This window comes from Canis lupus, chromosome 8 (assembly GCF_003254725.2).
Source record: "Canis lupus dingo isolate Sandy chromosome 8, ASM325472v2, whole genome shotgun sequence".
NCBI lineage: Eukaryota > Metazoa > Chordata > Mammalia > Carnivora > Canidae > Canis > Canis lupus.
Window position 1 is genome coordinate 10,127,378 of NC_064250.1, and position 26,512 is coordinate 10,153,889.

At 38.2% G+C, this 26,512-nt stretch overlaps 1 long non-coding RNA gene across 1 annotated transcript in view; it reads right to left on the bottom strand.

The window, feature by feature from the left end:
• Nucleotides 1–402: 402 nt before the first annotated feature.
• The window catches only part of LOC118355561 (uncharacterized), an 82,881-nt gene continuing 56,771 nt past the window's right edge, over nucleotides 403–26,512 (bottom strand). Inside the window, exons 2-3 of the long non-coding RNA XR_004818271.2 lie at nucleotides 7,610–7,728; nucleotides 403–1,221 (exon numbers count right to left, since the gene is read on the bottom strand). This is a non-coding gene — a long non-coding RNA (uncharacterized LOC118355561). The remainder of the gene's footprint in view (nucleotides 1,222–7,609; nucleotides 7,729–26,512) is intronic.

Genomic DNA, 26,512 nt, shown 5'->3' on the forward strand with positions numbered 1-26,512 from the left:
AAAAAATCAACTAAACACAAAAGGAGACAGTAATGCAGGAAATGAGGGACAAAAAAGCTGTAGGCATAGAGAAAATAAATATTAAAATGACAAAAGTTAGTCCCTCCTTATCAAGGATTACTTAAATGTAAGTGGGCTAAGCTCTCCAATCAAAAGGCAGAGATTGTCAGACTAGATAAAAACACATGATTTAACAATATGCTGTCTAAAAAGTGAAAAAATGGGAAAAGATATTTCATGCAAATAAATGACCAAAAGAGAGAAGTAGCTATATTAATACCTTAAAAAATAAGCTTCACTTCTAAAAAAATTATGAGACAAAGAAGAATTTCATATATATTTTTTTAAAGATTTTTTTTTATTTTACTTTATTTGACAGAGTAAAGCACAAGCCAGGGGAGTGGGAGAGGGAGAAGCAGGCTTCCCGCTGAGCAGGGAGCCCAATGCGGGGCTCGATCCCAGGACCCCAGGATCATGACCTGAGCCGAAGGCAGATACTCAACTGACTGAGCCACCCAGGTGCCCCAAGAATACCATATATTAATAAAATCTAAAAAAAAAAAAAAAGGGATCCCTGGGTGGCGCAGCGGTTTGGCGCCTGCCTTTGGCCCAGGGCGCGATCCTGGAGACCCGGGATCGAATCCCATGTCGGGCTCCCGGTGCATGGAGCCTGCTTCTCCCTCTGCCTCTCTCTCTCTCTCTCTCTCTCTCTGATGACTATCATAAATAAATAAAAATTTTAAAAAAATTTAAAAAAAAATCTTCAATAAAGCAAGAATTTAAAACCATTATAAACATTTATGCACCTAACGATAGACCAAGTGATATTTATTCCAGGAACATAATGATGGTTCACACATAAAAATTGATCAATATAAAACATGGCATTAACAAAATAAAGGGAAAATCCACCTAATCATTTCAACTGATGCAGAAAAAATTTTCTAGGAACCCTTGTGCACTGTTGGTGGGAATGTAAATTGGTACAGCCACTGTGGAAAACAGCATGGAGATTACTCAAAAAATTTAAAATAGAAATACCATATTTACCCAAAGAAAATGAAAACATTAGGGGACCCCTGGGTGGCGCAGTGGTTTGGCGCCTGCCTTTGGCCCAGGGCGTGATCCTGGAGACCCGGGATCGAATCCCACGTCGGGCTCCCAGTGCATGGAGCCTGCTTCTCCCTCTGCCTGTGTCTCTGCCGCTCTCTCTCTCTCTCTCTGTGACTATCATAAATAAATAAAGAAAAAAAATAAAAAAAAACATTAGAAAATGAAAACATTAACTTGAAAAGATATATACAAGGCTATGTTTATTGCAGCATTATTTCCATTAGCAAGCAATAGAAGCAACCCAAGTGTCCCTCAATAGGCAAATGGATAAGGAAAGTGTGAGATATTAGATAGATAGATAGATAGATAGATAGATAGATAGATTAGATAGATAGATAGATAGATAGATTAGATAGATAGATAGATAGATAGATAGATAGATAATGGAATATTACATAGTCACTAAAAAGGGTGAGATTGTGCCATTTGAGACAACATGGATGGACCTAAAGGGCATTATGTTAAATGAAATGTCAGTCTAAGAAAGACAAATACCATACAATTCCACTCATAAGTAGAATATTTTTAAAAATGAATAAACAACCAAAAAGCAGAATCAGACCTATAAATACAGAGAACAAACTGATGGTTGCCAGAGGGGAAGGAGATGGAGGGTTGGGCAAAATGGATAAAGAGGAGAGGAAGATATAGGAATGAATAGTCACAGGAATAGGCACAGCATAAAGAATACAGTCAATGATACTATAATAGTGATGTAATGGGACAGATGGTAGCTACATTTGTGGTGAACACAATATATAAACTCGTTAAATCACTAAATTGCACACCTGAAACCAATATAACACTATATGTCAACTATACTCAAATTTTAGAAATAAATAAATAGGAGTGCCTGGGTGGCTCAGTTACTTAAGCATCTGCCTTTGGCTCAGGTCATATTTTTAGGGTTCTGGGATTGGCCTGCATCAGCCTCCCTGCTCAGTGGGGAGTCTGCTTCTCCCTCTCCTGCTCCCGCTGCCTGTGCTCTCTTTCTTGCTTGCTCTGTGTCAAATAAATAAATTAAAACTTTAAAAAGTTTTAAATTAAAATTTAAAAAATTTTAAAAGCTTTTGATAAATTCAACATCCTTTGTGATTTAAACACACACACACACACACACAACAAATGAGGTTTAGAAGGAAGCTACCTCAATATAATAAAAGCCATATGTGCAAACCCCACATCAAACATTATTCTCATTGGTGAAGGGCTGAAAGATTTTCCTCTAAGATCAGGAACAAGCGAGGATATCCACTTTCACCACTTCTATTTAACATAGTACTGGAAGTTCTAGCCAGATTAACTAAGCAAGAAAAATAAGTAGAAGGCATTCAAATTGGAAAGGAAGAAGTAAAATTATCTCTGTTTGCAGATAATATGATCTTATATGTAGAAAACCCTGAAGATTACACAGGCACACACACATACACACAGAGTTAGAGCTACTAAATACATTCAGCAAAGTAAAAGGATACAAAGTCAACACATAAAACCCCATTGCATTTCTATATACTAACATGAACAATCTACAAAAGAAATTACAAAAATAATTCTGTTTACAATAACATCAAAAGGAATAGAATAACCAAAGAGGTGAAACATTTATACACTGAAAACTAAAAAATACTGCTTAAAGAAATTAGAGAGGATGTAATAGATGAAAAAATATTCCATGTTCATGGAATGGGAGACTTAATACTGTTAAGATGTCAATACTACCCAACACAATCCACAGACTCAATGCAATTCCTGTCAAAATTTCATGATTTTTTAATAGAAACCCATCCTAAAATTCATATGGAATCCCTAGGGACCCTGAATAAGCATAATAACTTGATAAATAAAGCTGAAGGATTCACACTTCCTGATTTCAAAACTTAGCAAAGCTATAGGACTCAAAATGGTGATATTGGCAAAAAGAAAGACATACAGACCAATGGAATAGAATAGAGAGTCCAGAAATAAACCCTCACATATATAGTCAAGTAGGCTTTTTTTTTTTTTTTTTATGATAGTCACACGGAGAGAGAGAGGCAAAGACATAACAGAGGGAGAAGCAGGCTCCATGCACCGGGAGCCCGACATGGGATTCGAAGCCAGGTCTCCAGGATCACGCCCTGGTCCAAAGGCAGGCGCCAAACCATTGTGCCACCCAGGGATCCCCGTAGTCAAGTAGTTTTTGACAAGGTTAACAAGATCATTCCATGGGGAAAGGGCATTCTTTTCAACAAATAGTGCTGGGGAAACTGAATACCCACATGTAAGAGAATGAAGTTGGATTCTTTTTACTTAACACCACATACAAAAATTAACTCAAAATGGATCAAAGACCTATTTACAAGATCTAAAATTAAAAACCTTTAGAAGAAAGCATAGGACAAAACTTAATGTTGGATTTGGCAATGATTTCTTAGGTGTGACACTAAAAGACAGGCAACAAAAGAAAAAATTGATTTAAAAAAACTGGATTTCATGAACACTTTAAAGTTTTGTACATCAAAAAAACTGTCAAATGACTAAAAAGGCAACCCACAGAATGAGGAACAAATATTTGCAAATCATAAGGAATTTACAATGATAATAGATTAATATTTAAAGCATTTAGTGAACTCCTAAAATTCAACCACAATAAAACCCAATTCAAAAATGGGTAAAATACCTAAATAGATATTTCTCCAAAGAATATATACAGATAGCCAATAAACACATGAAAAATGCTCAATATCACGAATTGTTAAGGAAATGTAAATCCAAATGTCAGTGAGATATCTCCTCACACCCATTAGAGCAGCTACTATCATCACAACAGAAAACAACAAGCCTTGGCAAGGATGTGGAGAATTTGGAACCCTTGTGCACTGTTGGTGGGAATGTAAAATGATAGAGTCACTGTGGAAAACTGTATGGCAGTTCTTCAAAACATTAACAATAAAACTGCCATATGACCCAGGAATTCCACTTCTGGGTTTATACACAAAAGCATTGAAAGCCAGGTCTTGTACACCCATGTCCACTGCGGCATTATTCACAGCAGCTAAAATGTGGAAGCAATGCAAGTATCCACTTCACACATTGAAATATTATTCAGTCTTAAAAAGGAAGTTTTGACATATGCTACAACATGGATGAACCTTGAAGATATTGTGCTAAGTGAAACAAGCCAATTGCAAAAAGACAAGTACAATAATGGCTCCACTTATATCAGATACTTAGAGTAGTCAGAATCATAGAAACAAAGTAGAATGGTGGTTTCCAGGGACTGGGAAGAGTGAAGAATGGGGAGATTCTGTTTAATGAATGTAGAGTTTCTGTTGAAAAGAGTTATGGAGATGGATAGTGGTGATGCTGTACAATATTATGAATGTATTTAATACCACTCAAGTATACACTTAAAAATTATTACGATGGTTCATTTTATGGTATCTGTATTTTGCCACAACAGAAAAATTGGAGGGGTGCTTCGGTGGCTCAGTGGGTTAAGTATCTACCTTCGCCTCAGGGTCCTGGGATTGAGCCCCATGTCAGACTCCCTGCTCAGTGGGGTGCCTGCTTCTCCCTCTCCCTCTCCTGTTCTCCTTGCTTGTGGTCTCTGGCTCTCTCTCTCTCTCTCTCTCATTCTGTCAAATAAATAAATATATTCCTTTTTCAAAAAAGGAAAAAAGAAAAATGGGAAAAAAAGAAGAATCACACGAGGGCAATCACTTTGTCCACTACTTATTTATTTGCCTGTTTTCTGGATCCTATCCTCCACTCCATCTTTTTGGTCCTTGCTAAATCAATATTCCTCCTCTCTCCTTTATCTTCATGCTTTCCTTCTTCAGTGACTCTTTGTCCACTATGCATGAACACGTGTGCTCCCAACTTCCTGGCTATTTTTTCTGTTGTCCTTCACAGATAAACATAGAAAAAGAGTTGTCTAAACTGGACACCCACAAGTCCTCACCTTCTACACCTCTTCTGAGCTCCACAATCTGGGCCTTTCCTTCATGGAGTCTCTGAAACTTTTTTTTTTTTTTCAAAAATCACAAGCTATCTATCCATTAGTGGCCAAATTCAATGCACTTTTTTCAGCTCTTACAAAGCTCACCCTCTTTAGAATATCAGACACCCTTAACCTCTCCATACTTCTTAGAATTATTTCATCCCTTGATTTTGGTCATTTCATCCCCTTGGTTATTTCTCTTCTTTCTCTTGTTATTCCTTCAGACAACAATTTAAATGGCTACATCTCTAGGAGTCAATACTTCTTTTCTCACCTTACAACCTCTTTCTGAGAACTCTCTTCAACAAAGATTTAGATCTGCTTCCTGCATAATCCAACTGAATAACCACCATATACTTCTGTCTCAACATAGCTAAAATTAAACTCATCATCTTTCTTCCCATTGTTCTCCCTCCCTATATCTATCCCTTCATACTTGTACACCTTATTTCCTATCTTTATGATTAGCACCTTCATCCTTTGGCTGTCCAAACCAGAAATCTGGGAGTCATCCAGATTCCTCCCTGTTCTCTTATTCTCTACATCTTTATCACTCTTAATTCTTCCTTCTTGATATCTGTCCTATATTTTTCCTTCTCTCCATTCTCAGTGTCAGGGTCCTGGATCTGGCCTTTATCCTCTCTTAGCAAAACAACCGCAACTTGAGCTACACCTGGTGCTTTTGTCTCCATTCTGGTTCTTTTATGTTACTATTAGAACAAGTGTCCTGGCCCATAAATCTGCTCATTTTGCTCCCTTGCTTGAAATTCTCACCTGCAATAGAAAACCTAAACACCTCAGAAAGGCATGGAAAGTCCTTCATGATTTGATCTGCATATCCAGCTTCATCTCTTACCTCTTCTTACTGTAGTCTCCAGCAATAGTGAAGTCGCTGCTATTCTCAGAACACACAATGTTTTCATCTGCTTCCATGCTCTGTCCCTCATACTTGCTATTCTCTCTGCCTGGACCCTGTTCCCTCCCTTGTCTACATAGTATACAGCCATAATCTTTTGAATCTCAGTGCCAATATGAAGTCTCTGCATTAGGTAGGACTCTTTAAGCCACAAGTGATAGAAATGTTCCTTAACTAGCTTGAGCCCTAGAGGAATCTACTGCATTATATAGCTAGGAAGAGTCCTAGGAAAGATCATAGATGTGGTTCAACATTTCCTCAAATTCCTGCCCCAGCCCACCCTCTCAACCCAGAAGGTTATTAACCTCATGATTCTATTCTACTCTAAATTTTGAATCAGTTAAGCTGCTTAAAGAGTATTCTTAAAGACAACAGGTAGTAATCTAGACATGGAAATGAGACATAAAAGAGTTTTTCCCTAGTTGGCTGTCCTATCATGTGTATCAATAACTAGTATTTTATAGGCTCTTCCACTGTAATAGAAATGAGATGCACCAGAAAAAAAGTTTAAACTGATCAAAAATAATGGATTAAATTAATGGAATAATTAAATAAATATCTATGTGCTCTCAGACTTTAAGAAAGAAAGAAAAACAGAAATAGCCAAAAAAAATGAGAATAAGTTGTTCTAAAGGTGACTCTGAAATTGTCTCTGATCTAGTTTTAAATGCCTCAAAGATGCTGTCCTAGCAACAAAAAAAAAATTTTTTTTAAGGAAAGGGACAAATAACCTCTGCAAAATTAATCAGTTGACCCACCCAGTGAAGTAAGAAGCCAAGTTTAGTTGTAAAACATCTGTGTAGGAAAAATAAAAAAGCATCCCCTCGTGTTCATTTTCAGTTACTATATAAACATCTTCCCAAGAATCTCCCATTTCTTCTACATCAGAGATCTGCAAACTATATCCTATGGGCCAAATTTGGCCCAAAGCCTGTTTTTGTAAATAAAGTTTTATTAGAATGCAATCACATCCATTTCTTTAAGTATGGTGTTTGGCTACTTTTGCATTATAACTGCAGTGTCTGAAACAGCAACTCTATGATTCACAAAGCTAAAAATATTAACTACCCAGCTGTTTACAGAAATGGCTTGCTGACTCCTATCTATGCAAAGAGAAGAAAGATTTTCCTTGTTTACTAGCGACCATGAAGAGAGACTTTTGATCTATGATTCAAGACTTCGGCAACAATACAAGATTGCACCAATTTTTTTCAAATCAAGTCATGAATCTATGGAGTCTCTTACTAAGGTACCAAACTCTTTTTTCTCTTTTTCGTTTTCATAAGTTGGGGCAGGGTGTGAGCAATGTAATTTGGAGTGACATGTGACCAATATGTGCATTAGATCAGAAATGATGAACTAGAACACAATTTTTTTTTTTATGATAGTCACAGAGAGAGAGAGAGAGAGAGAGGCAGAGACACAGGCCGAGGGAGAAGCAGGCTCCATGCACCGGGAGCCCGATGTGGGATTCGATCCTGGGTCTCCAGGATCGCGCCCTGGGCCAAAGGCAGGCGCCAAACCGCTGTGCCACCCAGGGATCCCATAGAATATAAATTGATGAGATTACAAGGTCTGAAGGAAATGAGTAAGTCCACTTGCCTTCACAGTGTTTGCCCATCTCAGGAAGAACTGATGAATGTGCTCCAACAGTAACATGCTAATAGGCCATTTGCAGAAGGTTCTCTCTCCTCAAGCGTCCACTGTCCATATTTCGCTGGGATTAAAAGAATCTTGGTTAATGCTCAAACCATTAGCCATCAGGAAATGCAAATTAAAACCACAATGAGATACCGCTTCAACCCCAGCCTGGCCATAATAGAACAGACAGATAATAATAGGTGTTGGGAATGTTGTGGAAAAATCAGAAGCCTCATACACTGCTGGTGGAATGTAACATGGGATAGCCACTTTGGAAAACAGTCTGGCAATTTCTCAAAAGTTTAAGTGTAGAGTTACTGGATGACCCAACAATTCCCTCTTAGGTATATACCCAAGAGAAATGAAAACATATGTCCACATGAATTCCTGTACATGAATATTAATAGTGGTACCCACAAAAGTCAAAAAATGGAAAGACTCCAAATGCCCATTAACTGGACAAACAGTGGATGAATAAAATTTGGTTTATCTATGCCATGGGATATTCCCCCACAATAAATAGGAAGGAAGTGGTGAGACATGGTGTAACATGAATGCAATTTGAAGCATTCCCCTAGCGTAAGAAATGAGAATGATTCTCTCCTTGACCCAACTTTAGTCAGTCTCTTCTAAGACCTCTTCTCCACTGGGTGCCATCTTTGGGCTTTGTCCTCAGGTCTATATAGCTTAGTTTTAGAAAGAATCCTCATACTTGATATTGATCAAATTCCTCAGCATTGCTCTCTCACGGGGATATCTGGTCACTCTGGCCTGCCTTCAGCAAGAAATCTGATAGTTCAGTTTAGTAAGAAATTCCCTTACCTGCAATATCTCCTCTTAGCAATTTTCCATCCACCAACGTCCACCCCCACAACCTCCTGCTTAGCTATAAAAATCCCACTTATCCACACCATATTCAGAAGAGCCCTGTGTTATATTGAGGTCTTATTTCCCCTACTGCAATAGTTCCTGAATAAAAACTGTTATTACCACTTTAACTGCTGTCCAGCTCTGGTTTTCTTTAAAGAGAAGCCAATCACAAAAGGTCACATATTATTGTATGATTTATATGAAATCTCCAAAGTAAGTGTATTTATAAAGATGGAAAGTAGATTACTTATTGCCTAGGGAGAGCAAACTTTGAAGATAATCAGAGTCTGCTAATGGGTACAGTTCTATTTTGCGGTGATGAAAATTTTCTAAAATTGATAATGGTGAAGATTGTACATTCTGGATATAAGTCACTGAGTTGTACACAATGGGTGAATTACATGGTAAGTGAATCATACCTTAACAAAGCTGTTAAAAAAAAAGCACTGGTTATATTCTTTGGATGATGGAAAAGAACTTGGAGAAATCCAGGTACTTTATGATCAACATTTTTTGGATTTTTAAAAATTAGAATAGGACAATATATAACATGGCATATTATGTTTCCAAAAACACTAAGTAATTCCAATAATATATTTTATAGAGTGTAACAGTTTATAAAACATTTTCAGATCTTCATCTGATTGTGACAACTAGTAATTACAACTTCTGCTTTTGAGCATGTACAACAGACCAGGCAATATGCTGGATGCTTTGCATGCATTACCTTTGCAACTCTCCTGCTCCCCACATTAGTACTGATTATTCATATTTTACAAATGAGGCAACAGGTGAGAAAGGTAAGGGGCTTGCCCATAGTAAGTTGTAGAGCCAGACTTAAAAACAACTTCCTATCTCTAAGTCCTATGCTATGCTCTCTGAATAAATATTTTTAGAAGAGGGGGAAAAATGGGTTGATACCAAAATTCAAGAAAAGTATCTAATCCTCTTCTATTTACTGAAACTAGAAATGAGATCACACTTAGTATAGGAGCCTAGCACAAAATAAGCAACCAATAAATATCAATCACCAGTTATTATTCTCCAAATTTAATGGCCCTTTTGCCTGATTCATCCGTCCTGAATCTTTGGCAAGTTTTGGCACTAGTGATTATCCTCCTTCTTTATAAAACTTTACCTTCCCTGAGTTTCCATAACATTGTGTTATCTTAATAATATCTTTACCTCTCAAATAGCTTCTCAGTTTCTTAGATATGATACCAAAAGCATGATCCATAAAGAAAAAAAAAGATAATTGGACTTTTTCAAAAGGCATCATTGAGAAAATGAAAAGGTTGAGGAAAGAAATATGTCCTAATCTCATAAAGGACATATAACCAGTAAATGATCTGAAAGGACATTTCACAGAAGACATATGAACAGCTAATATGTAAATGAAAAGATACTCAACATTTTTCATTAGGAAAATGCACATTAAAACCACAATGAAGCACCATCACGCACTAGACTGGCCATAAAGGAGACAATAATGGGGTCCCTGGCTGGCTCAGCCATAGAACATGCAGCTCTTGATCTTGGGATTGTAAATTCGAGCCCCAAGCTGGGTGTCGAGATTGCTTAAAAATAAAGGTTAGAAAAAAACTAAAAAAAAAAAAAAAAGACAATAACAATTGTCAGCAAAGATCGCTATCAGTAGATTGCACAGTCCTAGTGGGAGTGTAAAATGGTACAGCAGCTTTGGAAAGCAGTTTGGTAGTTTTTTACAAAGTTAAACGTAAATTTACCACATCATCCAGCAATTCCGCTCCTAGGTATCTACCTCAGAGAAAATAAAAATAGATCTAAACAAAGACCTTTATCATAGCAGCTTAGTCAGAATAGCCCTAAACTGGAAACAATCCAAACGTCCCTCAGCCAGTGAATGGATGAACACAATGTGGTGTACGATGGAATACTATTCAGCAGTGCAAAGGAGCAAACTACTGATAGAGATATACTAATATATACAACATCATGAATGAGCCTCAGAAACATTATGCTGGGGGCCCTTGGGTGGCTCAGTGGTTGAGTGTCTGCCTTTGGCTCAGGTAGTGATCCTGGGGTCCTGGGATAGAGTTCTACATCGGGATCCCCACAGGGCACCTGCTTCTCCCTCTGTCTATGTCTCTAACTCACTGTGTCTCTTATGAACAAATAAATAAAATCTTTTTTAAAAAAACATTACACTGAATGGAAGAAACTAAACACAAAATGCCACACATTTGTTTTATGTGACTTCATTTATATGAAATTTCTAGAAGAGTCAAAAATAGAGACAGAAAGCAGATGAGTGGTTTCTTGGGGCTGGAGTTAGGAGTTAGGATAGACCACAAGTGAGTATGGGTATGGTTTCACAAGTGTGTACATTACTAAACATCATCAAATTGTACATTTACTGTGGAAGAATTTTATGGTATGTAAATTATACTTCAATAAAGGTGTTAAAGAAACTTAACGAAGTGAAAATTTTTTACTATGGGCATTTTAATAATTGAACTTTTGGAAGGACTAAAGTGACCAGAAGACTTTTCATTACCTTAAAATAACTAGAAAAGATAGAATTACCTGTGGTTTCATCTAAGGGGCAGGGAAAGACTAGCTCTACAGGAAATACAGTTATGATACAGAATGAGGGAAAAGAGAAACTGGGATAATAATGAAGCAATAGTGATAATGGCTGAGAATTTTCCAAACCAACAGACAATTTAGGACCTGCAGCCAACCCCAGAACACATCTTAGTAAAAATTCTGAGAACCAGAGACAAAAAGAAAATCCCCTATAAAAGCATCCAGAGACATAAATTCAAAAAGAGACAAAACTAAACTGTATTGATAAGGGATGCATACATAGAGACTATAACTTTGGGAAAAGGGAGGAATTATTATTTTAAAAATTAAGGCATCTGTTAATCTAGATGGGATGATGGGGCTGTGCTAGCAAAGTTCAACTACTTCATCTGAATGGTGGTTGCCTTACGATTATTCTTGCAGTTGTCTATACGTGTTGTGTGTGCTTTTCTGTATATATTTACCTTGCATACTAAAAGGAGAATAATTAAGATGGGCCTTTGGAAGTATGTTTTATAAGTATTGTTGTTGGTTTTTTCCTTAGAGACTGTTTGATGACAAAAGAGTACTTTCTGAGGAAATGTTTTTCATGTTGATGGTTTCATTAACATCAGCACAGTGTTATTTTGACCTGTAGAAGTTATTTCCCAGAATTTAGAAATATCTATTTCTTGTAGATCACTCTAATGAAGGAATTTGACCAAAGACAGTAATTTCAAACTTAAGGGAACAGTTGGTGAAAGCAATGACTACCAGATATAGTTGCAGAAGCAATAGAAACCTATACTACAGATCAAGGATAGTATTTTGTGGTGAGTGGGTGGGCAATTTTTATCTCCTTTGGCACTGAAATCTGTTCATTTCAGTGTCTGCATGAGAGGTATTTATTTTTAAAAATCAAAACAGATTTTAATGCATAATACATTTTTGTTGTTGTTATTTGAGCCTGCATAATTAGTCTCTTACTCTTTCTTTCTTCAACCAGCAGAAAACTGTATTGGTGCAATAAAACTTCAGCTTTCCCATGTAAACATCCCATGTGGAACTTGTGCTTCAGTGGATCATAGCATTGTTAGGGCTTCTTTTATTTCTGAATCTGGTCTCGCTCCAACCTAGCCCCAGTCCTGAGGGCTGCCCATTCTGAACTGGCCCAATTCATACGGTTTGGCAATGAAGTCAAGCTTCCAATGCTCCGTGTTGGTGTGGCAGGCACACAGAGGGTAGAAAATTAGTGTTTCAGAGCTACTTCAGAGAGTTAGGGTTGTATTTACATCCGGCAACAAGAATAATTGGACCTGAGGAATTAGCTGACTCCTGGATTCCTCTTAAAATCTAAATATACCTTAAAATGTCAGGGAATAAATAAGCCATGGTTTTTCTCCCAGTCATGTGTGAAAATTCAACTCCAATTTTACAGGACAAACTATTACTACTTGTCCAGTCTCACTCACTCCTCAACTTGGGATGCCGCTCTCACCGAGAATATTCTCCGAATATCCCCACCACTTGGTTAATTTTGACCTGCCTCTATTTTGTGTGTAAAGATCTACTGAACTTCCTGAGACCTCCTCTTTGGTGCTCTGTGGGAAGATGTCTTATAAACAAAAGTGGTTTGTTTGTTTGTTAAAACTCGGTTTTAGAAACAATAACACATCAGACTTACTGGGAATGTGAGTTAGAGACCCCACGTTGTTTGTATTGTATTGTTCTGTTCCAGTGGTTCCCAGATGCAAGTTCTGCTCTAGTCGGGGATTAACTTTGCACCAATGCACATCAAAAATGCTACCCCTTAGCACAAACTGTCTTTTACCCTATGATTATGACCTTCTCCATTTATGTAAAAAGGGTTTTTTTTCCCTTTTATGAAAATGGGCTAGATAAGAGATTGTAGTGTTTTAAATGGTCTTATTTATTTAGTTCCCTTAAATATTTTTTGAACTATTACTGGTCTGTGAAATTAAAAAGTCTGGGAACCACACTTACTAGATCTCTTCCTATTCCTATGGACTTTTCACTGAATGACCGAACATTACAACCACCCAGGGCCTGTTTTCACCCTCTTTAACCAACGCTCTCATATTTGACATATTCAGTCATCCTCTTCTTCCTTAAATCCCTTCAAGGAACAGACTTCAGTGACACCAACCAACCAAGGAGCAGTTTTTCTCTGGTTGTTTTCTTTTTTTTTTTTTAATTTTTCTTGTTTGTACATCTATTTCACCAAGTGAAAAGTTATAGGTGGGGGCATTCCTAAAGACACTCTTGTCTCTCTATCTCTGTCTTTATCATTCTACTCCCCCGAGCCTCTCGTTCACTCATGCACCAAATGGTAGTAAGGACACTTAATATAAAATCTACTCTCTTAACACAGTTTGAAGAGAATGTCTGCTTCTCTTTATGTTTCTACTCATTCCTTCTGGGAACTGTTGTCTTCAGGCTTTAATTACCACCTCTATGCTGATGACTTTCAACACTTTAGATCTGAGAGTTTAAACCACAAGATTTCCATCAATCTACAAACCATCTGCACTGGGATGGCCCACCATCAATTCAAACTTTCCATCTTCCACAACAAACTCATTTTGCCTCCATCAAACTAGCTTACCCTCGCAAGTTTCCAGTTTCCATCAAGCCCTTTCCTGGCAACCAAAATCTCATGATTCTTTTATTCCTTCCTTCTCTTTCATTTTTTTAAGGTTTTATTTATTTGGCAGAGAGAGAGAGAAAGAGCACAAGCAGGGGGAGCAGTCGTCAGAAAGAGAGAGAGAAGCAGGCTCCCCGCTGAGCAAGGAGCCCAGTGCAGGACTCAATCCCAGGACCCTGGGATCATCACCTGAGCCAAAGGCAGATGCTTAACTGACTGAGTCATTCAGGCACCCCTCTTTCATCTTCTAGATCCAATCACCCCACAAGTCATTGTGATCCATTTTTCAAAATTTCAACAAAAATTTTGGAATAAAAAAGATCTAGGTATGATTGCAGGCTTTGGTACTTAATAGCCATGAGAACCTCTGGATAATTCCTTACTATTATAGACTGAATGTTTGTATCCCCTACAATCCCTATGTTGAAGCCCTGACCCCTAACGTGATGGCATTTGGAGATGGGGCCTCTGGCAGGTATGTATGGTTAGATGAGCTCATCAGGGCAAAGCTGAAACAGCCACCTGAGTTCCATATTACCAGTCTTCCCTTATTCCAGTCCACCCTGAACACCACAATCAGATTAATATTCAATGAAATCAAATCAACCATGTCACTCCAATTCTCACAGCTGTCAGTGGTTTCCCACTTAATCATCGGATAGTGTTTAAATTCCTAGACCTGGCATTAAACTACCTCAGAGTATCTTTAATAGTATCTATCCAGTTTTTTTATCCAACAAAACCCTCTTCATTCTAGAGGATAGCTTCTCCTAGTGCCTTTTAACCTAGGCATATGAAGCTTCTCCAGGATGGAAGGTACTGAACTTTCTTTCTCTCTGCCCAAATTCACTTTTCAAGTTACCTGTCCTCCAATAGGTTCTCCAGCTGCTCCAGGGACTCTAATTACCATGCTTTTACTCCTCATTTTGATACATAATTACATGCCTATTTACATGCCTCAACTGCTTTATGTAGGTATACATTATCATCTCAAATAAAAAAAAAAAAAAACGATTTCTAAGCTTGGGACCCCTGGGTGGCTCAGTCAGTTAAATATCCAACTCATTATTTTGGCTCAGGTTATGGTCTTATAGGTCATAGGATCGAGCCCTGTATTAGGCTCCACACTCAGCAGGGAGTCTGCTTGGGTTTCTCTCCCTCTGCCCCTGCCCCCACTTGTACTCGTGCATGCTTTCTCAAATAAGTAAGTAAATCTTTTTTTAAAAAAAGCAGACTTCTGAGGAGCAAGACCCATTTTTTTTAAGATTTTATTTATTTATTCATGAAAAACACACAGAGAAAGGCAGAGACATAGGTAGAGGGAGGAGCAGTCTCCCTGTGGGGAGCCCAATCAATGTAGGACTCGATCCCAGGACCCCAGGATCATGCCCTGAGCTGAAGGCAGATACTCAACCACTGAGCCACCTAGGCATTCGGCAAGATCCATGTCTTAACATGAGTTCTCTATAATCCTCTACCTCTAGCACTATGACACACACATACTATTGAATTAATGTGGCATGTCATCTCTTGATATAGATACAGCTCACATAAAATGTTTCAAATATATAGCAAACCCTAGAGAATAACAACACCTTGATTTTTAAATTGTATGTTGGCTTGCAAAATTTTAGGGAAAGAAAATGTTTTAGATGCTATTGAAGACTTTTTACCAGTCCCTGATCCCATTCCCCATCTTCTTGCCCTAGAAGTTTCTACTTAGATATGTATCTTTACCATCAATGCCAAATTGCTCTTTTCAACTCATTATTAGATTTTGAGATCTATTCACACTGCTAAATCAAGATCTTGGGCAGCCCAGGTGGCTCAGCGGTTTAGTGCCACCTTCAGCCCAGGGCGTGATCCTTGGAGACCTGGAATCAAGTCCCATGTCAGGGTCCCTACATGGAGCCTGCTTCTCCCTCTGCCTGTGTCTCTGCCTCTCTCTCTCTCTCTCTCTCTCTCTCTGTGTGTGTGTCTCTCATGAATAAGTAAATAAAATCTTCTAAAAAATAAATAAAAATAAATCAAGATCTCTAGTTTAGTGATTTTACCCTTCCACAATGCTCCATTGTGGCTATAGTATAATGTATTTACCGATTCCCATACTGATGAACATTTAAGTTGTTTTCAATTGTTTTCTGTCATAGGCAATATTGCAATGAACATTCTCTAGAATGTGAGGCGGCCTACTTCCCAAACAACCCACATTATAAAATCTATAATTCCTCAAGAATGGTTCACATGTGTTCTCTAATGTTTTAAATTTTCAAATATTCTAATTAGACCTTAGGCTGGCTCATAATATTCCACAGCTGACATAGTGTAAATATCAGGACCCAGGCTTCCAGGCTCAGTACAGATGCTTTTTCCTGACATCCATCAACCTCTAAATATCAATAATTACTGTATCCCTCACTATTAATACATCACAGCTAATATCCACTAGCAATGTAAAAATGAGTACACTTTGTCTAGGTAAACATTTCTCTTCCAAACCCAAAGCTCTTCAATATTTATCAACCATTATTGAATAAATATTTGTTAAACTCATCAGTGTCAGACACAGTTCTAGGCACTGAGAATCAGATGGTGATGCAGAATCTGCTCTCACAGAGATTACATTCCTATAGGAACAGATAGGCAATAAACAAATAAATGAACATAAAATATATCATACAGGAATAGGTTATGATAAAAATCTAAATGCTGAGATGATAGGATATAATTAGAAAAGGGATCTTAAGTGTTCTCACCACAAAAAAAAAAAAGGTAATTATGCGATGTGATGGAGATGTTAACCAATGCTATGGTGGTAATCATTTTGCAATACATAAGTATACTGAATCAACACTGTCGCCTTAATTTCACATAATGCTATATGTCAATTACGTCTCTATAAAGCTGGAAAAATTAATAAATAATAAATATTTAAAGATAAATTACTTTTTAAAAAGAGTACAACTGGGGTCCCTGGGTGCCTCAGTTGGTTAAGTATCCAGCTCTTGATTTCAGCTCAGGTCATGATCTCAGGGTCATGAGAGTTACCCCAATGTCAGGCTCTGTGCTCAGTAGGGAGTTGGCTTGTAATTCTCTCTTTCTCCCTTCCCTCTGCCCCTACCCCCCCATGCATGCACCCTCTCTCACTCAAATAAATAAATCTGTAAATAAAAAACAAACAAACAAAAAGAGCATGTGGCTATTCTAGACCAGTGGTGTGTAATAGAACTTTCTGCAATGATCGAAGAATTCTATAGTGCACCATCCAATATGGTAGCCATTAGTCATACTTGAAATGTGACTAGTCCCACTGAATAACAAACTTTTAAATTTTATTGAATTTTAATCAATATAAACTTAAATGTAAACAGCTACATGTAGCTAATGGCTACTGTACTGAACAGGGTACCTTACTTAGGATCACAATACTGGTAGGTGGCAGAGATGAAATTTGAACCCCAGGAGTCCGGCATCAGAGTTTACATTGAAAACTACTTGCCTGAAAGAAGAGATCCTAAGAGATTTTGCTTATTTGTTAGTTTGATGATAGAGACTATTTTTGTGCTGATGGAAATTAGTCATGAAAAGTGAAAAATAAGTGATGTAAAAGAGAGAGAGTGCAAAGGAAGACATCTTGAAAAATGAGAGGTAACAAGATCCAGAACACAAGTTAAGGAATCAACGTTGGGTGGGAACAGTGAGCTTCATTCTTAGTAACAACAGGGAGGACAGACATTAGGACCAATGCAGTAGGTAGATTTGGAGACAAGAGAATAAAGAAGTTTCTGCTCATTGCTCTGGTTCAATAAGATGTGAGGTAAGATTTCACCTGAGAGTGACAAAAGGAGGGAAAAGAATAGGAAGTTGAGAAGAGAGGGAAAGTTTTGGGGAACGGTAAAGTGTAATAGAATATCAGACAGTGTTGAGTGCTTTTTGAGATTCATAATCATGAATTTTAAATGAAACCACTCAGTAGAATTATTTGGTTTTCTCCAGCTAATTTTAGCTGATTGGGTACAGGCACAGAGTAAGCAATTATGTGGTAGAAGTATTAAGATGGGAGACAGGGAGGGGTGCCCATGTGGTTCAGATGGTTAGGCGTCTGCCTTCAGCCCAGGTCATGATCTCAGAGTCCTGGGATCGAACCTCACATGGGGCTCTCTGCTCAGCATGGAACGTTCTTCTCCCTCTGCCTGCCATTCCCCCTGCTTGTGCATTTGCGTGCACGCTCTCTCTCTTTCAAATAAATAAATAAAATCTTTAAAAAAAAAAAAGATGAAAGACAAGGAGAAGGGAGTTAAGGGGATTTTAAAGGAATGGTTTGCACATGGAATCCAAGTTGGGTAGGAAGAAAATGAAGACATGAAAATGACAGCAAAAATATAGAAAAGTCTGTCATTCCAAAGTATGAATGAGGGATTGTTTGTTTCGTTTTGTTTCATTCTTATGGAACCTGACAGGCTGATTCTAAAATTTGTATGAGGGCACCTGGGTGGCTCAGGTCATGATCCCAGGTCTTGGGATCAAGTCTCGCATCGGGCTCCCTGTGGGAAGCCTGCTTCTCCCTCTGCCTATGTCTGTCTCTCTTTCTGTCTCTCATGAAATAAATAAAATCTTTTAAAACTTATTTTTAAAATAAATAAATAAAATTTGTATGAAAACACAAAGGGCTAGGGCATCTGGCTGGCTCAGTAGGAATAGCTTCTGACTCTTAATCTCAGGATTGTGAGTTCAAGCCCCACATTGGTTATGGAGTCTACTTAAAGAAACAAAAAACAAAACAAAGAAACAAAAAACCCCACAAAGGATCAAGAAGATCCAATACAGTCCCAAATAACCAGGCTGGGGAACTTGCTGTAGCAGATGTCAGGATTTATTTTAAAGGTATCATAATTAAAGTGATTCAATATTGATCTCAGAGACCAATGTAGAATTGGTCACAGACACGTAACAGAACAGAGAGCACAGAAAGAGACCATGAATATATAGAAACTGATTTAGGACAGAGCTGACAGTGCATAGTGTTGAAAGGACATACAATAAATGCAGCTAGTAAAATAGGTTCTCCATATTAAATAAATGAAAATTAATCCTTAACTCATATCATACTTATAGATTAATGGCTTCAGATACAAAAGCCAAAACTATAAAGCCTTTGAGAAAATAAAGAATATATTTATGATTTCAGGGTAAAGAAGAATTTCTTTAAAAAGAAACAAAAAGCACAGCCACAAAAAAGGACCTGATAAATTTGAAAATTAAAAATTAATAACTTCTGTTCAAACAACATGATAAAGTGAAAAGATAAACCATAAATTAGAAAAATTTTCAACACTATCACCTAAAAAGGATTATAATCCAGAATATATAAAGAACCCCTACAGATATATTGGATTCAATCTAGTAAAGGAAAGTAAGCAAAAGACATAAATAGGCATTTCACATAACAAGAAATATGAGTGACTCAGAAACATAAAAAATACTCAAATTCATTACTATTTATGGTAATCAGAAAATTGCAAATTAAAAGCACAATGAAATGTCAGTTTATACCCTTCTATCAGCAACATTTTAATTTTTTAATTTTTTAAAGATTTATTTATTTATTTGAGAAAGAATGGGGAGCAGAGGGAGAAAATGTCAAGCAGATTTCCCACTGAGCACAGAGGCAGATGTGGGGATCAATCCCATGACCCATTAGATCATAACCTGAGCTGAAACCAAGAGTCAGACACTTAACCAACTGAGCCATCCAGGCACCCCAGATTGGCAATATTTTTAAAGTTTAACCATATAAAGCACCGATGAGGATATGGGGCATAAAGAACTCTCATACATCAGTGGTAGAATGGGAAAAGAAAGACATCACAGAAGACTCCATGCTATATAATTACATTTATACCACATGTAAATACAAAAATAAAAGTCTTTGGACCCCAAATTTCTATGGGGATCAGGCTAAGGAAACTACTCAATTGCAAACATGAGCCATTTCTCATATAAAAGAAAGGATGTCTTAATTCAGAGCCAAGAATCACGGTGAATCATTCCAGGAAGCAGGATTGGGCCCATTTAAAGGAACAAATAAGTGACATGTGCTTCAGCTGCATTTCAGAATTCAACCAGAAGTAGGCCAATTCCAAAGAAGTGTACCTATACCTGATTAGATGACAAGATCCTAGAATGTGACCCACTGCTGAAATAAAAGGAGGCTTTGGGGACCTTGGGAGAGGATAAATGTAATTTTGCATGTTAGGAAGGGTATGACTTGTGGGAAGAGGGCAGGCAGTAGAAGAAAGTCAAAGATTGCACTTAGTTCCTTCCCCACTTAGACATGCATGTTGTTCTTCAGATCAACATTGCAGTTTAATTCCCCTCCCTCAGATTCTGGGTTGACTTTAATGACTTGCCTTGGACAACAGAATACAGTAGAAATAAAGTTCTAGGACATCCATGGATCAGTTATTAAAAGCCTCAAATCTTCTGCCTTAGAATACATGCTCTCGGCACATTCCTCTTAGAACCCTAAGCCACCGCCTAAAAAGTATAAGCTATTCTTCTAAAAAAGAGGTGTGTAGAGGAGTACCGAGGGACCAGACACTGAGGGGCTGGCTATCCAGCCAGTCAAGCCTTCAGGTGACTCTAGTCCCAGCCACTCTCTGTCACTGCATGAGAGAACCCCTAGAGAGACCAGCTCAGGTGAGCACAGAGAACTCTCAGAACCATGGAGAAAATAATAGTGTTGTTTTGAGCTATTACATTTTAGAATGTGTATTACACAGCCACAGATAACCAGGCATCATGGCTTTGAGCCCCCTTATCATTCTCTTCACTTTACTCTGTCCAAGTTTTAAATTTTTGTCATCTAAGTTAATGCTGTTACAGAAAAAAAAATTTTTTTGAGGGAGAGAGCATTCACACATGTATGCATAAGGAGAGGAGGGGCAGAGGAAAAGGGAGAGAGAATCTTAAGCAGGTTCTATGCCCAACATGGAGCCCAACTCAAGGCTTGATCTCATGATCCTGAGATCATGATCTGAGCTGAAATCAAGGGTAAGAAGCTTATTTGATTGAAGCACCCAGGTGTCCTGAAATATCTTTCTTTATAATCCTACCTGCTTCCCAAAGAAGCTATATCCTGTTACTCTGGAGAGCTCCTTGTTTTTGCCTTGATGGCTTTGAGTATATAAACTCATAGGTAGGAACTGGAAGTAGAAAGTAGGCTAAAGGTGAATTTCTCTGCTTTATAAAGGAAGTCTAAGTGACTGCGGGAAATTATGTTCAGAGGAGAAACAAGAATCAGGAATGCAAAGCATCAGAAAAGGGAGGAAAAAGAACTCTCAGTGGTGTCACAGCAGCAAAGACATGATAAAACTAAAAAAAATCTGGTGGAAAGATTATGACATTAACTTGGGAGTATGTAACGTTTAAGTTCTCCTCTGACTTATGAAATCTTCAGTAAAATCTACATTGCTCACTCTCTGAGATGAGAGGATTCTTCAGTGAAATTTCAAGAAGTAATACATCATCATGCAAGCACAATGGAATGGAAGAATGATGAGCAGCCAATATTGGGTTACATTTTAGAAAAATGTTGACTAGAAAAGGTAGTCAATCCTATAACCTGGTATTAAAGAACTTTTTTTTAATTTATTTTTTATTGGTGTTCAATTTACCAACATACAGAATAACCCCCAGTGCCCATCACCCATTCACTCCCACCCCCCGCCCTCCTCCCCTTCTACCACCCCTAGTTCGTTTCCCAGAGTTAGCAGACTTTACGTTCTGTCTCCCTTTCTGATATTTCCCACACATTTCTTCTCCCTTCCCTTATATTCCCTTTCACTATTATTTATATTCCCCAAATGAATGAGACCATATAATGTTTGTCCTTCTCCGATTGACTTACTTCACTCAGCATAATACCCTCCAGTTCCATCCACGTTGAAGCAAATGGTGGGTATTTGTCGTTTCTAATAGCTGAGTAATATTCCATTGAATACATAGACCACATCTTTTTTATCCACTCATCTTTCGATGGACACCGAGGCTCCTTCCACAGCTTGGCTATTGTGGCCATTGCTGCTATAAACATCGGAGTGCAGGTGTCCCGGCGTTTCATTGCATCTGTATCTTTGGGGTAAATCCCCAACAGTGCAATTGCTGGGTCATAGGGCAGGTCTATTTTTAACTCTTTGAGGAACCTCCACACAGTTTCCCAGAGTGGCTGCACCAGTTCACATTCCCACCAACAGTGCAAGAGGGTTCCCTTTTCTCCGCATCCTCTCCAACATTTGTGGTTTCCTGCCTTGTTAATGTTCCCCATTCTCACTGGTGTGAGGTGGTATCTCATTGTGGTTTTGATTTGTATTTCCCTGATGGCAAGTGATGCAGAGCATTTTCTCATATGCATGTTGGCCATGTCTATGTCTTCCTCTGTGAGATTTCTCTTCATGTCTTTTGCCCATTTCATGATTGGATTGTTTGTTTCTTTGGTGTTGAGTTTAAGAAGTTCTTTATAGATCTTGGAAACTAGCCCTTTATCTGATATGTCATTTGCAAATATCTTCTCCCATTCTGTAGGTTGTCTTTTAGTTTTGTTGACTGTATCCTTTGCTGTGCAAAAGCTTCTTATCTTGATCAAGTCCCAATAGTTCATTTTTGCTTTGTTTTTTTTGCCTTCGTGGATGTATCTTGCAAGAAGTTACTGTGGCTGAGTTCAAAAAGGGTGTTGCCTGTGTTCTCCTCTAGGATTTTGATGGACTCTTGTCTCACATTTAGATCTTTCATCCATTTTGAGTTTATCTTTGTGTATGGTGCAACAGAGTGGTCTAGTTTCATTCTTCTGCATGTGGATGTCCAATTTTCCCAGCACCATTTATTGAAGAGACTGTCTTTCTTCCAATGGATAGTCTTTCTTCTTTTGTCAAATATTAGTTGACCATAAAGTTCAAGGTCCACTTATGGGTTCTCTATTCTGTTCCATTGATCGATGTGTCTGTTTTTGTGCCAGTACCACACTGTCTTGATGACCACAGCTTTGTAGTACAACCTGAAATCTGGCATTGTGATGCCCCCAGATATGGTTTTCTTTTTTAAAATTCCCCTGGCTATTCGGGGTCTTTTCTGATTCCACACAAATCTTAAAATAATTTGTTCCAACTCTCTGAAGAAAGTCCACGGTATTTTGATAGGGATTGCATTAAACGTGTATATTGCCCTGGGTAACATTGACATTTTCACAATATTAATTCTGCCAATCCATGAGCACGGAATATTTTTCCATCTCTTTGTGTCTTCCTCAATTTCTTTCAGAAGTGTTCTATAGTTTTGAGGGTCCTTTACATCTTTGGTTAGGTTTATTCCTAGGAATCTTATGCTTTTGGGTGCAATTGTAAGTGGGATTGACTCTTTAATTTCTCTTTCTTCAGTCTCATTGTTAGTGTATAGAAATGCCACTGATTTCTGGGCATTGATTTTGTATCCTGCCACGCTACCGAATTGCTGTATGAGTTCTAGCAATCTTGGGGTGGAGACTTTTGGGTTTTCTATGTAGAGTATCATGTCATCGGCGAAGAGGGAGAGTTTGACTTCTTCTTTGCCAATTTGAATGCCTTTAATGTCTTTTTGTTGTCTGATTGCTGAGGCTAGGACTTCCAGTACTATGTTGAATAGTAGTGGTGAGAGTGGACATCCCTGTCTTGTTCCTGATCTTAGGGGAAAGGCTCCCAGTGCTTCCCCAATGAGAATGATATTTGCTGTGGGCTTTTCGTAGATGGCTTTTAAGATGTTGAGGAATGTTCCCTCTATCCCTACACTCTGAAGAGTTTTGATCAGGAATGGATGCTGTATTTTGTCAAATGCTTTCTCTGCATCTAATGAGAGGATCACATGGTTCTTGGTTTTTCTCTTGCTGATATGATGAATCACATTGATTGTTTTACGAGTGTTGAACCAGCCTTGTGTCCCGGGGATAAATCCTACTTGGTCATGGTGAATAATTTTCTTAATGTGTTGTTGGATCCTATTGGCTAGTATCTTGCTGAGAATTTTTGCATCCATGTTCATCAGGGATATTGGTCTGTAATTCTCCTTTTTGGTGGGGTCTTTGTCTGGTTTTGGAATTAAGGTGATGCTGGCCTCATAGAACGAATTTGGAAGTACTCCATCTCTTTCTATCTTTCCAAACAGCTTTAGGAGAATAGGTATGATTTCTTCTTTAAACGTTTGATAGAATTCCCCTGGGAAGCCATCTGGCCCTGGACTCTTGTGTCTTGGGAGGTTTTTGATGACTGCTTCAATTTCCTCCCTGGTTATTGGCCTCTTCAGGTTTTCTATTTCTTCCTGTTCCAGTTTTGGTAGTTTGTGGCTTTCCAGGAATGTGTCCATTTCTTCTAGATTGCCTAATTTATTGGCGTATAGCTGTTCATAATATGTTTTTAAAATCTTTTGTATTTCCTTGGTGTTGGTAGTGATCTCTCCTTTCTCATTAATGATTTTATTAATTTGAGTCTTCTCTCTCTTCTTTTTAATAAGGCTGGCTAATGGTTTATCTATCTTATTAATTCTTTCAAAGAACCAACTCCTGGTTCTGTTGATCTGTTCCACAGTTCTTCTGGTCTCGATTTCGTTGAGTTCTGCTCGAATCTTTATTAACTCTCATCTTCTCCTGGGTGTAGGATCTATTTGCTGTTTTTTCTCTAGCTCCTTTATGTGTAAGGTTAGCTTTTGTATTTGAGTTCTTTCCAGTTTTTGAATGGATGCTTGTATTGCGATGTATTTCCCCCTCAGGACTGCTTTTGCTGCATCCCAAAGATTTTGAACGGTTGTATCTTCATTCTCATTAGTTTCCATGAATCTTTTTAATTCTTCCTTAATTTCCTGGTTGACCCTTTCATCTTTTAGCAGGATGGTCCTTAACCTCCACGTGTTTGAGGTCCTTCCAAACTTCTTGTTGTGATTTAGTTCTAATTTCAAGGCATTATGGTCTGAGAATATGCAGGGGACGATCCCAATCTTTTGGTATCGGTTCAGACCCGATTTGTGACCCAATATGTGGTCTATTCTGGAGAAAGTTCCATGTGCACTTTAGAAGAATGTGTATTCAGTTGAGTTTGGATGTAAAGTTCTGTAGATATCTGTGAAATCCATCTGGTCCAGTGTATCATTTAAAGCTCTCGTATCTTTGGAGATGTTGTGTTTAGAAGACCTATCGAGTATAGAAACAGCTAGATTGAAGTCACCAAGTATAAGTGTATTATTATCTAAGTATTTCTTCACTTTGGTTATTAATTGATTTATATATTTGGCAGCTCCCACATTCGGGGCATATATATTGAGGATTGTTAGGTCCTCTTGTTGGATAGATCCTTTAAGTATGATATAGTGTCCCTCTTCATCTCTCACTACAGTCTTCGGGGTAAATTTTAGTTTATCTGATATAAGGATGGCTACCCCTGCTTTCTTTTGAGGACCATTCGAATGGTAAATGGTTCTCCAACCGTTTATTTTCAGGCTGTAGGTGTCCTTCTGTCTAAAATGAGTCTCTTGTAGACAGCAAATAGATGGGTCCTGCTTTTTTATCCAGTCTGAAACCCTGCGCCTTTTGATGGGGTCATTAATCCCGTTCACGTTCAGAGTTACTATTGAGAGATATGAGTTTAGTGTCATCATTATATCTATTCGGTCCTTGTTTTTGTGGATTGTTCCACTGAACTTCTTCTTAAAGGGGAATTTTAAGAGTCTCCCTTAAAATTTCTTGCAGAGCTGGTTTGGAGGTCACATATTCATTCAGTTCCTGCCTGTCTTGGAAGCTCTTTATCTCTCCTTCCATTTTGAATGAGAGCCTTGCTAGATAAAGTATTCTTGGTTGCATGTTCTTCTCATTTAGGACCCTGAATATATCCTGCCAGGCCTTTCTGGCCTGCCAGGTCTCTGTGGAGAGGTCTGCTGTTACCCTAATACTCCTCCCCATAAAAGCCAGGGATTTCTTGTCTCTTGCTGCCTTAAGGATCTTCTCTTTATCTTTGGAATTTGCAAGCTTCACTATTAAATGTCGAGGTGTTGAACGGTTTTTATTGATTTTAGGGGGGGATGTCTCTATTTCCTGGATCTGAATGCCTGTTTCCCTTCCCAGATTAGGAAAGTTTTCAGCTAGAATTTGTTCAAATACATATTCAGGCCCTCTGTCCCTTTCGGCGCCCTCGGGAACACCAATTAAACGTAAGTTTTTCTTCCTCAAGCTGTCATTTATTTCCTCGTTTATTTCCCTTAATCTATCTTAATGGTCTTTTAATAGTTTGTCTCTTTTTTCCTCAGTTTCCCTCTTTGCCATCAACTTGTCTTCTATGTCACTCACTCATTTTTCCACCTCGTTAACCCTCGTCATTAGGACTTCTAGTTTGGATTGCATCTCATTCAATTGATTTTTTTTTAATTTTTATTTATTTATGATAGTCACAGAGAGAGAGAGGCAGAGATGTAGGCAGAGGGAGAAGCAGGCTCCATGCACCAGGAGCCCAACGTGGGATTCGATCCCGGGTCTCCAGGATCGCGCCCTGGGCCAAAGGCAGGCGCTAAACTGCTGCGCCACCCAGGGATCCCTCATTCAATTGATATTTAATTTCTGCCTGATTAGCTCTAAATTCTGCTGTCATGAAGTCTCTTGAGTCCTTTATGCTTTTTTCTAGAGCCACCCGTAGCTGTATAATAGTGCTTCTGAATTGGCTTTCTGACATTGAATTGTAATCCAGATTTTGTAACTCTGTGGGAGAGAGGA